We start from the raw sequence: 14,427 nt of genomic DNA, 5'->3' as shown, positions 1-14,427 counted from the left end.
AAAATAACTCCGACTTTGGGAGTGAATATATGAACATCATTTTATTAATGGGAACAGAATCAAAGTTCAGATAACAGCTTTGTCTTGCCACTAGGGCTTCCTTCTGGCAACCTTTGATCAGTCCCCCATAAGCCACCTCTTTTCCTATCCTGTGACCCCCCCTCCTCCCCCACCATTCACTTCATGTTGTAGCTGGTGCAGTAATAGAAGAGCCAGTAACCCCAAATCCCAATGCCTCTGAGGGCCATGAAGACCATTTTAGAGAGACTAAACATAAGAGCCCAAGTTCTGGCTGCATGCAACCAGAGTATGGTATCCCCAAATATTCCTTTTTTATAATGGTTATTTTAAACTGTTTATTTTGACAAGCTGCAGGCACAGTAGAAGTAAACAGAGTAGAAGTTCCCCATCTTCTCATGAAGGAAATCTGCTGGCCAGAGCATCTTTAGCTCTGTAGCAGTACACAAGGATCACTCACCATGTCAGACTCTGGATGCTGTGACAAAATACCCACATAAGTAACTTAAAGGGTGCCAGTTTACTTTCCATGTCACCTCTGTCTAAGCTCAGCTGGCTCCCTTTCTTTGGGATGGGGAGTCTAGAAGCATCAGAGGGTCCAGTGGAGGGAGCACAGCTGCTCACCGTGATGGGAAGGGGAGTAAGGAAGGTTCTAGGGACTAGATGCACCCTTCAAAAATGTACCACAGTGACCTGCATCCTTCAATCAGGCCTCAGCACCCTAGGATTTTCTTAATGGATTCATCTGTTGTTGTCAGAGCCTTCATGATCCATCACCTCTCCAAAATCCATCATCTGGAGTGAGGGTGATGACTCAGTGGGTAAAGCACTTGCCACCCTGCCTGATAGCCTGGGTTTGATCCCCAGGATCCATATGGTAAGAGGAAAGAACTGACTCCTAAAAATTGTCCGCTAACCCTACAAATGCATTATTATGGCACACACACACACACCCCAAGAAAAAAATAACACCAGTTGACAAGAAAGTCCTTAAATTAGCCATGAGCCTCTGAATAGTACTTTTGGATTTAAACCATAGCAGTGACCAATGGAACAGGTGCCAATGTAAAGCTGTGTGGCATGACTCTCCTGGACATTTCCCTATAGCTTGACTTTATACTACCCTTCTGAGTATCTGATAATTGCCACTTATTCCAGTAATGTGACTCTGGCCTCCTAGTTTCTCACCTCTGGACCTAGTCTACTTTACCTACTCTCAAGGTAAAGAACAGAAAATGAAACTGTTTGTCCTACACATGATGTGGTCAGTACAGGGCAGAATAAAGGTGTCAGCATTCTCTCAAGTGGGGTACCTCTATTGACACAGCCTGCATCTGTCCATTAAACCCTCCTGTCTTCTGTTTTGTTTTGTTTTGTTTGAGATAGGGTTTCTCCTGTGTAGCCTTGGCTGTCCTGGAACTCACTCCATAGACCAGGCTGGCCTTGAACTCAGAAATCTGCCTGCCTCTGCCTCCCAAGTGCTGAGATTAAAGGCATGTGCAGCCACTGCCTGCCCTCCCACCTGTCTTTTTATTGGCACTTCCAGATTTATCTCTTGAACTGAAGATTCCTGGACATGGTATCGATAAATCCGAGCACTAACATCTTTGTGTGCCTGTGGGGCATCCCTGTTGCTCACTTGCTGTAAAGCATCCTCTTGCACTACGTGCATCTCTGTGTCTTTCACATGCAGTCTTAGAGGGACTACTGCTCAAAGCAATTGCCCTTCTTTAGACCTACTGGTTAAACATGATCCAGGGAGTGCCAGCCAGTCTACAGCTCTCAAAAGACAGACATAGGAGTCAGAGACAAAACAAAGACACAGCTGAAGTAGACACACAATTCACACTCTGCTCTCCAGCATCCCAGAGCATCTTCAGGTTTCAATAAATTCCATAACCCCCCAGTATTAGTTTTCTATTGGAGCTTTACAAGTTACCACAAACTCAGTGGCCTGAAACAACACAAACCGAAGGCATTGCATTGGAAATATATGAAGAACTTTAGAGACTCAGCAACAGGGAACCACAAGAAAAATCATCTGAGACATTTCTTCAAAGAAATAAATGGCCAAAAAGTGTTCAACCTAAATCATCAGGGAAATGCAAATAAAAACTAGGAGGCACCATTTCACAGCTACTATGATGGATATACAGTTGTCGAGACCAAAAAAAATCGATTACTAGCAGTGTTCTTGTTACTGCCCTGCCCACTGCCTCTTGCAGCATGATAAATAAATTTTTCTGTTGAAAAATGAACAAGAAAACCTGGGAAAGCCATGCCTTGGTGTAGAGAAGTTTGACTCCTTGTATAACCCGCATAGGGGTATAAAGAAGGTTGGCTACTATGGAAAATGGTTTGAGGTTGTCTCAAAAGGTCATCACTTAACCTTTGGGAGCAGCTCTTCTGCTTCTAAGTTCATATTCCAAAATAATCAGAAACAGGTACTCAAACTACCTACAGGTTTATGGCAGTTCCATATACAATAACCAACACAGAAATAACAAAAATGTATATCAACAAATGAATAAATCATGTTTGCCTACAATGGAATGTTTTTCAACTATAAAAAGAATGAAATACTAACCTCTGTTACAATATGAATTAACCCTTGACCACCACACTAGGCACAAGCGGCCTTATATTACACTAATCCACTTAGTCCATGGAGACAGCCTGGATTGCTGATTACCTTGGAGAGCAGGAAACTACTGCAGAAACCAAGGAGTTTCTTTCTGAAGCAGTAAACATTTTCTTCAACCAGCTCATGACCACACAACACGGTGAAGATGCTAAATGCCATTGAACTGTGGCTTCAAGTGAGTAATTTTGTTCTGTGCATCTTGCTTTCATTGAAACGCACGTTTCAATGAAACTCTCTCACAGTTCCAGAGCTCAAAGACACTAAAAGTAAGGACTGGCAGGGATGTGTCACATCTTGGGCCCTAGGGAGGCAGCCATTCCTTGCCTTCTCCATCTCTAGAACCACTGGCATTCTTTGGCTGTGGCCTCTCCTGTATTATTTTCAAAGCCAGCCTCACACTCAGATCTCTGTCCCTCATGTAGACTTCTGCTATTACAGTTCCTTCTCTGACTCACCCCTGCCTTACCCTCCCCCACACTGGTCCCTTATGAGAATCCCAACTCTAATTAAATCAGATATGGCCTTTTAGCCATATGGAGTAACAAAGACCCGGTCCTATGATCTCACTGTGTCCCCAACAGCTCATGTGACAGAAACTTAACAACTAAATACCTATGTTAATGGAATTTGGAGGTACACAGTTTGAGGGAAGTAATTAAGGTTAGACTAGGTCAAAACTCCCTTGACTTTCCTCAGTCACTCTCCTCTAAAATAAAAAAGAAAAGAAAAGAAAATCTCTTGCTTCCAGCACGCATGTTCACTGTTTCATTCAGAATAGTTCTGAGAGCTGTGTCAAGCCAGTCAACTTTCCAGCAAAGATGTGGGGAGCTTGTGAGCCCCTACCTCTAGCAGAGATGCTATCGGGCACTTGCAATTATCTATTTTCCTTGCTTCAGTTGGCCAGTGACTGGCTTACCGCCATGACATTTCAGCACTATTCTTTACTACTACTATTCTGGCTCATAGGCTTTCCCTCATTTTTAATTTTTAAAAAAATCATTCTTTGGCAATTCATAAGTTTACAATGGGTTGTAATTATACTCATTCCCTACCCCTTTGTCCCCTCTTATTCTGTCTCACTCTTTGGACTCTTTCTTTCCAATATTTATTTTTTTAAAAAATAATAACCCACTGAGTTGCATTGGGGCTGCTTATATGCTCCTGGATGTGAGATTATTTGCTGATTCATAACAGTGTCTATACCCCTCCACCCAGCAGTCACTAACTAACTACCAATGGTGGCTCAGCTAGGGGGAGGGGCTCACGTGCTCTCCCCCCCCCCCCCAATCTTTGCTGGAATGTTGACTGGCTTGATCTGATCTTGTGATGCAGATGACCACAGCTTTCAGAGCCATTCTGAGAGAAATGATGAATATGCAAGCTGCAAGCCGGATGTGATGGTTTCTAGAGGAGAGTGAAGGAGGAAAGCTGTGGCGATTTGCATATAGCAAAATTATTTCTCGGGAAACAAGGCAGCCAGCAGAGGAGAGATATAAAGAATCTCTAGGGGTTAAGAGAGTAAAAAAGAGAGAGGGAGGGAGAGAGGGAAGGAAGAAGAGAGACAGACAGACAAATACACACACACACACAGAGAGAGAGAGAGAGAGAGAGAGAGAGAGAGAGAGAGAGAGAGAGAGACTGACTTCTGTATCACCCTGGACAGTTAACAGTGACAGCATAAAGGAAGGAGCTAAAGCATCTGCACCTCTTCCTTCCACCCATAAGCAATGCCAGGCACACCACAGCAATGGGAGCTACTATGATAGCCTCATCAAGAAAAGCAAAGACTCCAGATAGGGTGGCACACGCCTGTAATCCTAGCAATCCAGAGACTGAGGTAGGAGGATTTTGAGTCTGAGCTAACATGAGCTTCACACACACACACACACACACACACACACACACACACACAAGGAAAACAAAAACAAGAATAAGAAAAAGAGGGAGAGGGGCAGAAGGAAGCAGAAGAAGAGGAGGAGGAGAAAGAGAAGGAGAGGAGGAGGAGGGGGAGGAGGAAGAGAGGCAAGTACCAGAACAACTTAGATGGGTTTGTTTTTAGACAGTAGCACCTAAAGACTCCCCGTTCTCTTTTTAACATCAAACTTGAGTGGTAGAACTCTCAGATGTCTTACGGAGCTATATGATGATTCACTAACTTTCAGGACCCATTTACCAAAACCTGGCATTGATTTCTCACTGGTCCGGTGAGCGAATAGATCTCAGTCTCCGAGAGCAGCTGGGTAGGCTAGGCTACCTCCTTCCTGTGCCTCTTAAGGAAAAGACCCTCCAATTGTCTGCTAAAGAGTTAGTACTGCCAATTAATCTGACTTTGACCTAGAAATTTTATTTATGTAAAACACAGCGAGGTATTTTCTTAGTATGCAGGGGTTCCTGGAAGAGCAGAGAACACTCTTTGTTCAGTGTATGATCTTAGAGCTCAGGCATCAGTTGTATTTCATTCTCAGAAGCCATCGCCTGTGGCAGCCCTGCCTTTATTGGCACATGTTTGTTGAAATGGGAGGGGGCTGTTTGTTCGTCCAGGGTGGAGAGGCGTTGAAGGTAGCTACATATTGCCTTTTTCCTCTCCTCGCAGGTTATAATCTTTAGTCAGTATACACAGAGTAAACTGTACGTGACCCAAAGCAAGGCTGACGGCTGGGGTTACCTGCACAAGCACGCTCTTCCTGGGTCAGCTCAGACCGGATTTTAATTATGAGCACCCAGAGTAATTGCCTTCGGTACCAAGAAGTTCCTTTTCTAAAATGCTGCTCCGCAGACTTTGTCTTGTGTAACCAGGAAACATTAAATGGGAGGAAAAACAATGTCTCCGCTCCTCTCAAAGGTCGGGAAAAGTGGTACAAAGCCACTTAGAAACACAGCAAAGGCCCACTGCTCCACAGACTTCCCTGGCTCATCCACTTAGTTATCTCTCTGTGTAAAATGGATTCTAGACATAGCCTTTGCATCAGAGGAATCTGATGTATCTATTTTGTTTAGGGAGCATGGGGAAGACTCTCACAAATGCAACAGAACTAAGGTTGAGCACCGCCCCTCCCCCACTGCTGGTTTCTCTGTGCCCTGATACTGTTACTCATCAATACATATCTCCCACAAAGGCCAAATTTCAGAGAGTTGAAGTGCACATTAGGCTAGCCTAGTCACTTTTCTGATTAGAAAACCATAAGACAAACATCCTAATAAGAATGGCATACTAGCCAGGCATGGTGGCACATGACTTTTATTTCAACACTTGGGAAGCAGAGACAGACAGATCTCTGAGTCAGATGCCAATCTGGTTTACAAAGTGAGTTCTAGAACAGCCAGAACTGCACGGAGAAAAATCTGTCTCAAAAAGCCAAGATGATGGTGATGATGATGACAATGGCAATGATGACGATGACGATGACAACAATAACACATTGAGTATATTTTTACACATTTCAAGATACTGTCCCCCAGGAATATTGTTAGGTCTAAACATGGCTTTGCAATACAAGATTCCATTCTACAACCTTAAAAGAATCTTCCAGAAAGACAGATGTCACACTGAAATGCTGCAGTTGGAAATCATCTTGTAATTGCTTCTAAGATGACTTGCATCAGTCAACATTTTCACACTCTTCTCTAGTCCCTACTCCATCACACTGACACCCAGGGATCCTATTGAATAGAACACTTATCTCTGCTCAAATCCTTGGCTGTCCATTGTGAAATTATAGGACAAACGTTTATGAGAAGAAATAAAATCAATCTGTTGGTCTCGTCCTGCTTTCTCTCTCTCCCTGTCTCATCCTCCAGCCCTTACCCTACTACAGCAGAAGAGCTAAAGGTTTAGAATGAAATGTTCCTGGATTTAAACCAAGGCCCCTCCCTTCCAAATGGAATGACCTTGTGTGGAGTTTCCCACCAGTCTTCCTTTTTTCCTATGAAGATAATTACGTAGCACATACAACTGTCTGAGTTTGGTAGAGGTTCCGTGTGTTCATTTCAGGCAGTGCATGAGAAGCATAGGTATCCATCCCTCTCTCTGCTATAACAAAAGTGTTAGAGGATTCAGATGATCATTCCAACAGAGAATCCACTCTCTTGCTCAAAAACCTTCCTTGGCTCCCCATTCTCATGAGCTAATCTCAAAGCCTCCCATCTGACACAGTAGCTCTACGGATAATGCCTCTCAGACGAGCTTTGGGCAGTGCCCCTCCCCAACACACCCCTCAATTTGAAAGCTATATCTGATCCCCTCAAGTGACTTGTGTCATGTTCAACCCATTCCTTTCTCAGCCAGAGGAGACTTGACTCCAAATTCTAATGTTTAAATTGGAGGTTGTATACGAACAAAAGAGTCAACAGGATGAAGACATGGTTCTGTGACTAAGAATGCTTGCTGCTCTTGTAGAAGACCTGGATTCAGTGTCCAACACTCACACAGTACTTCATATCCATCTATACCTCCCGTTCCATAGGATCCAATGCCCACTTCTGACCTCCAAGGCTACCAGCATGCCTGATGGAATATTAATTCACTTTCATTAGCTACAAAGATTGTGTTTTGTTTTGTTTTGTTTTTTAATTTTTTGAGCCTGGGTTTTCTAGACCTTCATGAACTATGAGACCTGACCTTTTGGAAGCACTGACCTAGGTGGCCATGCAGCAGTGACCACCCATTTAAAGGGAGGACAAGCCTTGTCCAGTTTTACTTGGGTCATTTTAATTCCACATAGACCACACTAGCCTGACTATCTTCTTAGCCTTTTTGGCCCACTGAAGGGTGGTAATTCCTGCTCTGCTCTTACTGGTCTCAAGCCTTCATTAACACTTGCTTCATTCATTTACTTTATATTTTTCTTCTCTCCTTTTATCCCCAACTGCTACATTGATTGCTACACAAGACTTTATATTCTTGCTGGGTTATCTCCTATCAAGTACCAGTCCCTTGACCCAGAACCCATAGTGGGCCTATGCCTTGCTTAGCATCAGATACAAACAACCATTTGATTAGTACTTTTTCAGATTAACTTTGTTCCTTGACATTTTTATATATCTGCTCAATGCATCATCACCACATGCCCCCTTTCCTTGTTTCTTCCCACCCAACCCTACCACTGACCTCATCCTCTACAAGTCCCTTTTCCATATTCATGTGTTTTGTTTTGTTTTGCTTTGTTTTGAGACTCAGTGAGTATAAACCCATACCACCTACATGATCATAGGTTTGAAACTTTCCATTGGATCCTGTTGGGCTCACCAGTGGTTACACGATTGGTGTCTGTGACTCCCCATTTCCCAGAAATTATTGGCAGCCATTAATTCTTGTGGGAAGAGGGCAGGGCCTCTGGAGCCCCTCCCCCATCCCTAGTTTATGGCCAGCTCCCATTTTCTCTGGCTCAGCATATGCCTATATTGACTTTGAGTGCACTGAGTTCATGATTAGAATGTCTCCATCAAGCCCAGAAGAAGGTGGTCTTCCTCCTATCTCCCAGATCTTACACTCTTTCCATCCCTCTTGTGCACTGTTCCTGAGCCTTAAGAGGATGGACCTCCATCTCAGAGGTCCAACTGCATCTTTATCTCTATCGCTATCTCTATCTCTATCTCTATCTCTATCTCTATCTCTATCTCTATCTCTATCTAGGAACAAGCGCCTTGTTGGCTCTTGTTTGTTTCTGAAGCAGTGTCTCATTATGTAGTGCACAGTTGCCTCCAGCACACAGTCTTCTTGCCTCTGCCTCCCAAGAGCTGGGATATAGGTTGATCCACCACACCCGGTCAGTACACCTGACCTTTGAAGGCTGAAATGAATGAAAAGCCTCCTGGGGTCTGAGCAGCAGGTATCTGGCTGCCCTTTTACACTCAGATAAGGACCAGGATGGTCTCAGTGCACCTGCAAGGAACCTCAACCACTCTCTTTTCTATGTCTCCTTTCAACTATGCAATCTATGGACAATGCGTTCATCATCTTAAAAAGCTGGGACAAATGCCTTCATTCCTGTTATCCAGGGTGCCCATAAGAAGGCTCAATGAAGAAGAAGATGCCTGATATTGTACAGCTGGTCACCATTTAGAAGGTATTTCATAGGCTGGCATGCTGATGCACTCTTGTAACCCCAGCACTCGGAAGGCTGAAACAAGAGGATCAATAATTTAGGTCCAGGCAGAGATACTTAGGTAGAACTTTGGCAAGGGAAAGGGGTGGGGGAGGAGGAAAAGAAAGAAGAAGAAAAAGGAGAGAGGAGAAGGAGGAAATGGAGAAGAAGGTATTTTGAAGCATTTCTTTTTTAACCTAACATCTCAGAATAGAAAGGACCCTCCACATCTAAGGCCTCACCAGAATTCTCTGTAGTTCAGGGAAGTGGATGTGGTTAGTGAGAGGGTTAAGGCTACAGAATTACACAGACTAAGTAAACTACAAGTACATGATATATGTATATGTATATGATGTATGTATAAATTATGTTTTAGATAGATAGATAGATAGATAGATAGATAGATAGATAGAGGTAGAGAGAGAGATAGATAGAGATAGAGATAGAGATAGAGATAGAGATAGAGATAGAGATAGAGATAGAGATAGAGATAGAGATAGAGATAGATAGAGATAGAGATAGAGATGATTTGAATCTGAAATGTTCCCCACAGGGTCATGTTTTTCATGTTTATTCCCATGATGGTGGCACTATTTTGGTAAGGGCTTTCATGGTTATGCCAGACTCCTGATCCCAAGTGCACTGTTTCTACTTCCTGGTCCACAATAATCTGCTCAGCCTCACATTACCACAACCATGGGCTGGGATGTTCCTCCTCACCATCCTCTTCAGGAAGATTGAGATCCTCAGAAACCAGGAGCACAGATAAATCTGTCCTCCCTTACAGTGCTTGGTATTTGGTCATAACCACACAAAGGCCACAAATGCAGCAAGAAGAAGGTAAGTTTCCACAACTGCCCTTCTGCTCCACTCTCCAGCCATTCCTAAAGAGTATAATTACTAAATCAAGTCATAGTGTATCTCTCACACCAAATTTCATTTCTTTCAGGCTCAGAAGAACTTGGGATGGCTGACATCATAGCATTCAGCTAGCCAGCTGTGCTAAAGGGACTACCCACCCCACCCCAGCCTCTCAAGGTTAAAGTGGATCCCATAACAATTTGAAAACGTAATAGTTTGACTGACATCTACAACAGACACAGGCCCCATGAGCTCTAATAAGAAGCCCCTGTTGGGACATGATGGAGTTTGCAATTTTCTCAGGGTGGACTGCATTGAACTTGATCTTGGCCCTGTTGTGTTTGCTGAAACTTCTAGTGAATGATGTGCTTGGGAGGGTGGTGTTCAGTCCAAGCAAAGAACTCTCATTTTGAAAAGCAGAGATATATCTGTGTTTTGTAAGAATAAGAACCCTGGGCATGAGAGATGGCTCAGGGGTTAAGTGCACTGACTGCTCTTCCAGACATCCTGAATTCAATTCCCAGCCACCACATGGTGGCTCACAACCATCTGTAAGATCTGATGCCCTCTTCTTGTGTGTCTAAAGATAGCTACAGTATACTCACATAAATAAATAAATCTTAAAAAAAAAATCAAAGAATAAGGACCCTGTGAACTTTTTGGAACAGAGAAAGAAGTGACCATCACTTCATGTATAAGCATGGATTTCTAAACTAAGCCTTCCCTGAGGCCTTGATTTGTCTGAATACCATTCCCCAAGATTCCCACTATCCTTCAGTGCCCTGCTCAAGCTTCACATCTTGCAGAAAACCCTCTGCCTGTCTGCAGACCATCAGAGCTCTTCGCATCAGGCTTTGTATGGCTGTGTTGCTGGGTACCCAGCCCCATTCTACTGTTGCCTATTGTTGGAACATCTTTATATTTGCATCACTAATACCATGTGACATGGCCTAGCAGCCCATAGCTGATGCTTGATGAATGTTTGATAAATGAATGCCTAGACTTATTCTTTGGCGTGTCTTGTGAAGGATTTGATGGGGTAATGTGAGTGGATTACACTTCTGGACTCCAAATGGGCTGCAGTAACTGTGGGCACAGAGGACGAATCCATTACAAACACCTCCAGTGCTTGCTCCCAGCTCTGTTTCAGTTTAATGATGACAACTACTCTTCCAGGCATTCCGTGTGATCTGTGCTGAACAAGCACAAGACATGCACCTTGCTGAAGATGAGAACAGTGGCTATTTAATTCCCCTGACCTTGAGGTCTTACAAGTATGCACTAGTAGTGGGATTCTGGCTCAAGTCCTCTGTCTATATCCAACCCATCAGACCACGCCCTTCCGGACCGTTGTTCCCAAAGCTAAATACTGATGGTGTGATAATAAAACACAGCTATTCTCATTTCCCTCTTGCTGCCTGCTGATCTCAAGAAACCCAAACTATCACTCACAGGCATGTGAATGTGATAGCGTTAAGTCTGGGCCCCAGCAGAAACAGGAAATGAATTTTACTGCGGCAAAACTCAAATGCTACCATTTGGACAAGAGAGCTAGGGAAGTCGCACTGGGGGCTGTAAGGGTATGTCCACAAGACAAGAGCCTCTTCATGGCTTCATCTATTTTTTTTTTAAAAAGAAAAACAAGATATGAGTCGTTTAGAATATTGTCCAAGCATGGAGCTATGTTTATCCCCCAGAACAGAGAAAATGGAAAGTGCCCACCCAGGCTCCCTCCCACCCCAGGGAGGAAGCTGCTCTCTGCTCAGCATGCCTCCAGTCCATGAATACCTTGCCAAATGTACTGAATATAAAAATGCCTGGCATCACAAGTGTTTTTGGACTTAAAATGCAACAGGACTCTACGTCCTCCTGGATTTGACATGCTCCTCTCTGAAAGCCAGCTATGTGTCAGCTCATCAACGCCAGCGTCACTAAATGAATGCCGTTCATTGCACCAAATACAAACATAAGTGCTGGGGTTAATATAGGAATGTGATTTTCCTGAAGACTAAAATTAAACTGTATTTTTTTTTTAAAAAAAGCTGATTATGATTATGAACCCTCCTCGAAGGAGAGTGGTGGTTTAGAGTAAGCGAAGATGTCTAGCTGGATTTGGGCTACTTTGCCAAGGATTAGAATAGAGACCTAAGTAAGAAATCATAAAGGCTTCCTTTCATCATACAGTGCTGCTGCTCTCTTATAGCTCTCCTCCTCCAGCGTCCTAGGCCAAGGGCTTCTCCTGGATGAAGTGCATGCTGGGGCAGGCTTCCTCAGCTAATCTCAGGGGAAAGGACTAGAAAGAGATAAGGCTGCCCTCAGTCTCTCCCCATCTTATTTCAGTTCTTGAACTTCAGTCCTGGTGGGTGTGCTGGTCTTTAGTGGCTTGCTCCTGATGAACAGGATTTCACAGGCTGATATTCCACCCACCGGAACTGCTCTGAGGACCGATCTGTGTCTAGATCTCAAGTCTCTCCAAGGATACAGCATTAGTCTCAGAGCATGACGTCTCTGGAGAACTGACAGGCAAATTGAGCAGAAATGGCTGTAACTCAGTAGCCTCAAATGGAAGAAGTATAACTCTAAAGATACAACTTTGTGAGATATACAGAACAAGCAGCATGAAGCTTGGTCATACTAAGAAACCTTCTCCCTCAAGATCTTTTCTCTAACGCTGCTTTAGGGAAAAATAAACAACTGTATTTTTTTATTTCATGTGTATAACTGTCTTGCTTGCATGTATGTATGTGTGTTACATATGTCTGGTGTCCATGGGGCCAGAAAAGGACATCAGATCCCCTGGAACTAGAGTTACAAATGGTTGTAAACTACCATATAGATCCTGAATGTCAAGCTCATGTTCCCTTGTCTTCCTTATCAAATTTTAAAATATTGGTCTTCCTCCTCCATCTTTGGTTCTCTTCTTGCTAGAATTCCTTCCCAAGTAGAAAGGAATAGAAGATAGTATGAGAAAATTCTGTCTCTAATAAAATTTTCTATCACAGGGGTTTTAATTCAAGACACAGAAACCTCAGTCAATGCTAAGACCTGGCTGACAGATTCCCTAGCCCATTTAGTCACACCATATAAATCTGGTACTTTTTTGCAGGTTTAATCAAAGAATTACTGTCTAGAAGGGTGAACATGGGTTGGAACCACTCTGAGTTTGCACCACATTGAGCAGCCCTTGTTTCCCCCTAATTAGGAAAGAGGGGGCATTTCAGATAAAACCTAGTCCTTAGTTTAGATCACACTCACACAGAACCTGTGAAGACTGAGAGTAACGAATCTGTGGTTTCTGAACTCTCAGGAAGATCTTTATCACGTTAGGCATCGGTCTCCCCAATCCAGTCATAGTCTTCAAAGTTGATGTTGGGTTCTCCTAAGTACCCAGATAATAATTTTTAATCAATCAACCTATAAACCCCCTCCATCTCTCCCTCTCTCCTTCTCTCTTTCCCTCCTTCTTTTCTTTTCCTACTTTAGGTGCTTGAACCCAAGCCCCCAATCATGAAAAGCAAGCACTGTTACTGAGCTCCATCTGCCTCCCATCAACAGCACTCTGAGAAATATAAGATATGAATGTGCCTCAAATCCAGAGGGTCATATTTTTCCTGAAGTGTATATGGAGAGGTCTGTTGCTTAGGAAACTCAAGGAAGAAGCAAAAAAATCTCGGATAAGCCACTCTTGTGTATTCTGAGCCATTCCTGCTTTAACTACAGATAGAATGCAGAACACACCTAGGCTGTGGACAAGGACCTGAGAGGTTTCCATCTTCTCCTGTGTGTGCTTTGATCAGCCCCCTAGTGAGGAGCATCTAGAAGCCCCCCCTTTCTGCGAGAAGGCCTGTGGTCAGTGCTAAGTCTCCCTGAGCAGTTCTTTCAAAACAGTGATTCATTTATTTACTGCCTGAGCTCCTATTTACTTACTTTACTATGTATAGCTGTATTAATTCTTTGAGAATTTCATACAATATATTTTTTATCATATTTTCCTCTTAATCCTTCCCCTAACTACTCCCATATCATCCCTCACCTCCCTTCACCCACAACTTTGTGTCCTGTTGTTTTGTCTTTAAATAATTCATCACTTCCAATCTGTGCTTCCCATAAACTACATCCACAGTCAATTTACCACAGTCATACCTGTACTGGCTAGTTTTAGGTCAGCTTAACACAGCTAGAGTCATCAGAGGAGGGAGCCTCCCTTGAGAAAACACCTCTATAAGATTCGGCTATAGGTAAGGTAGTAGAGCATTTTCTTAACTAATGATTGATGGTGGAGGGTTCAGCCCATTTTGGGTGGTGCCAGTCCTGGGCTGACTTCCTGGATTCTGTAAAAAAGCAGGCTGATCAAGCCATAAGGAGCAAGCAGCACTCTCCAATGGCTCCTGTGGGTCCCTGACCCCACTCAAGTTACTGTCCTGACTTCCTTTGATGATGAACTGTGATGTAGAAGTCTAAGCTGAATAGACCCTTTCCTTCTCAAATTTCTTTGGCCATCGTATTTGCTCACACCAATAGGAACCCTAACAAAGACACGTACCTTTAAGGAAAATCAACTTCCCTTCTCCTAGAAGCCATCAACTGACCCTGCTTCCTCAGTTGGGGGTGTCCTGACTCCTTCTCCTGTCCATGTTAGAATGTTGAATAGCTTGGACTGGTCTCAGGCAGGACAACACAGGTTCTGTGAATTCACAAGAGCAGCCTTCCTCCCATTTTTAGAAGACATGCTACCACTCCAGACCTCCCTGACTTCTGTCTCACCATCTTTCCACACCCTCTTCTGTGATGGTCCCTGAGCACGGTGATGTAAATGTCCCC

At 43.5% G+C, this 14,427-nt stretch overlaps 1 protein-coding gene across 4 annotated transcripts in view; it reads right to left on the bottom strand.

Annotated features, from left to right (window-relative positions):
- Gna14 (G protein subunit alpha 14) overlaps positions 1 to 14,427 on the bottom strand; it is a 159,553-nt gene that overhangs the window by 107,626 nt on the left and 37,500 nt on the right. Inside the window, exons 1-2 of one of the 4 annotated variants that reach the window (XM_031389848.1) lie at positions 14,150 to 14,349; positions 12,862 to 12,985 (exon numbers count right to left, since the gene is read on the bottom strand). The exons of 2 other annotated variants lie outside the window; for them this stretch is intronic. The gene's annotated coding sequence lies outside the window, so the exon portion shown is untranslated. Of the gene's footprint in view, positions 1 to 12,861; positions 12,986 to 14,149; positions 14,350 to 14,427 lie in introns of those variants that run through there. One more of the 4 variants, XM_031389850.1, reaches the window with a different exon arrangement.

Source organism: Mastomys coucha, unplaced genomic scaffold, assembly GCF_008632895.1.
Source record: "Mastomys coucha isolate ucsf_1 unplaced genomic scaffold, UCSF_Mcou_1 pScaffold21, whole genome shotgun sequence".
In the NCBI taxonomy this organism is placed as follows: Eukaryota; Metazoa; Chordata; class Mammalia; order Rodentia; family Muridae; genus Mastomys; species Mastomys coucha.
Note: the sequence above shows the minus strand (reverse complement) of the source record. Positions and strands in the feature narration are given on the sequence as shown.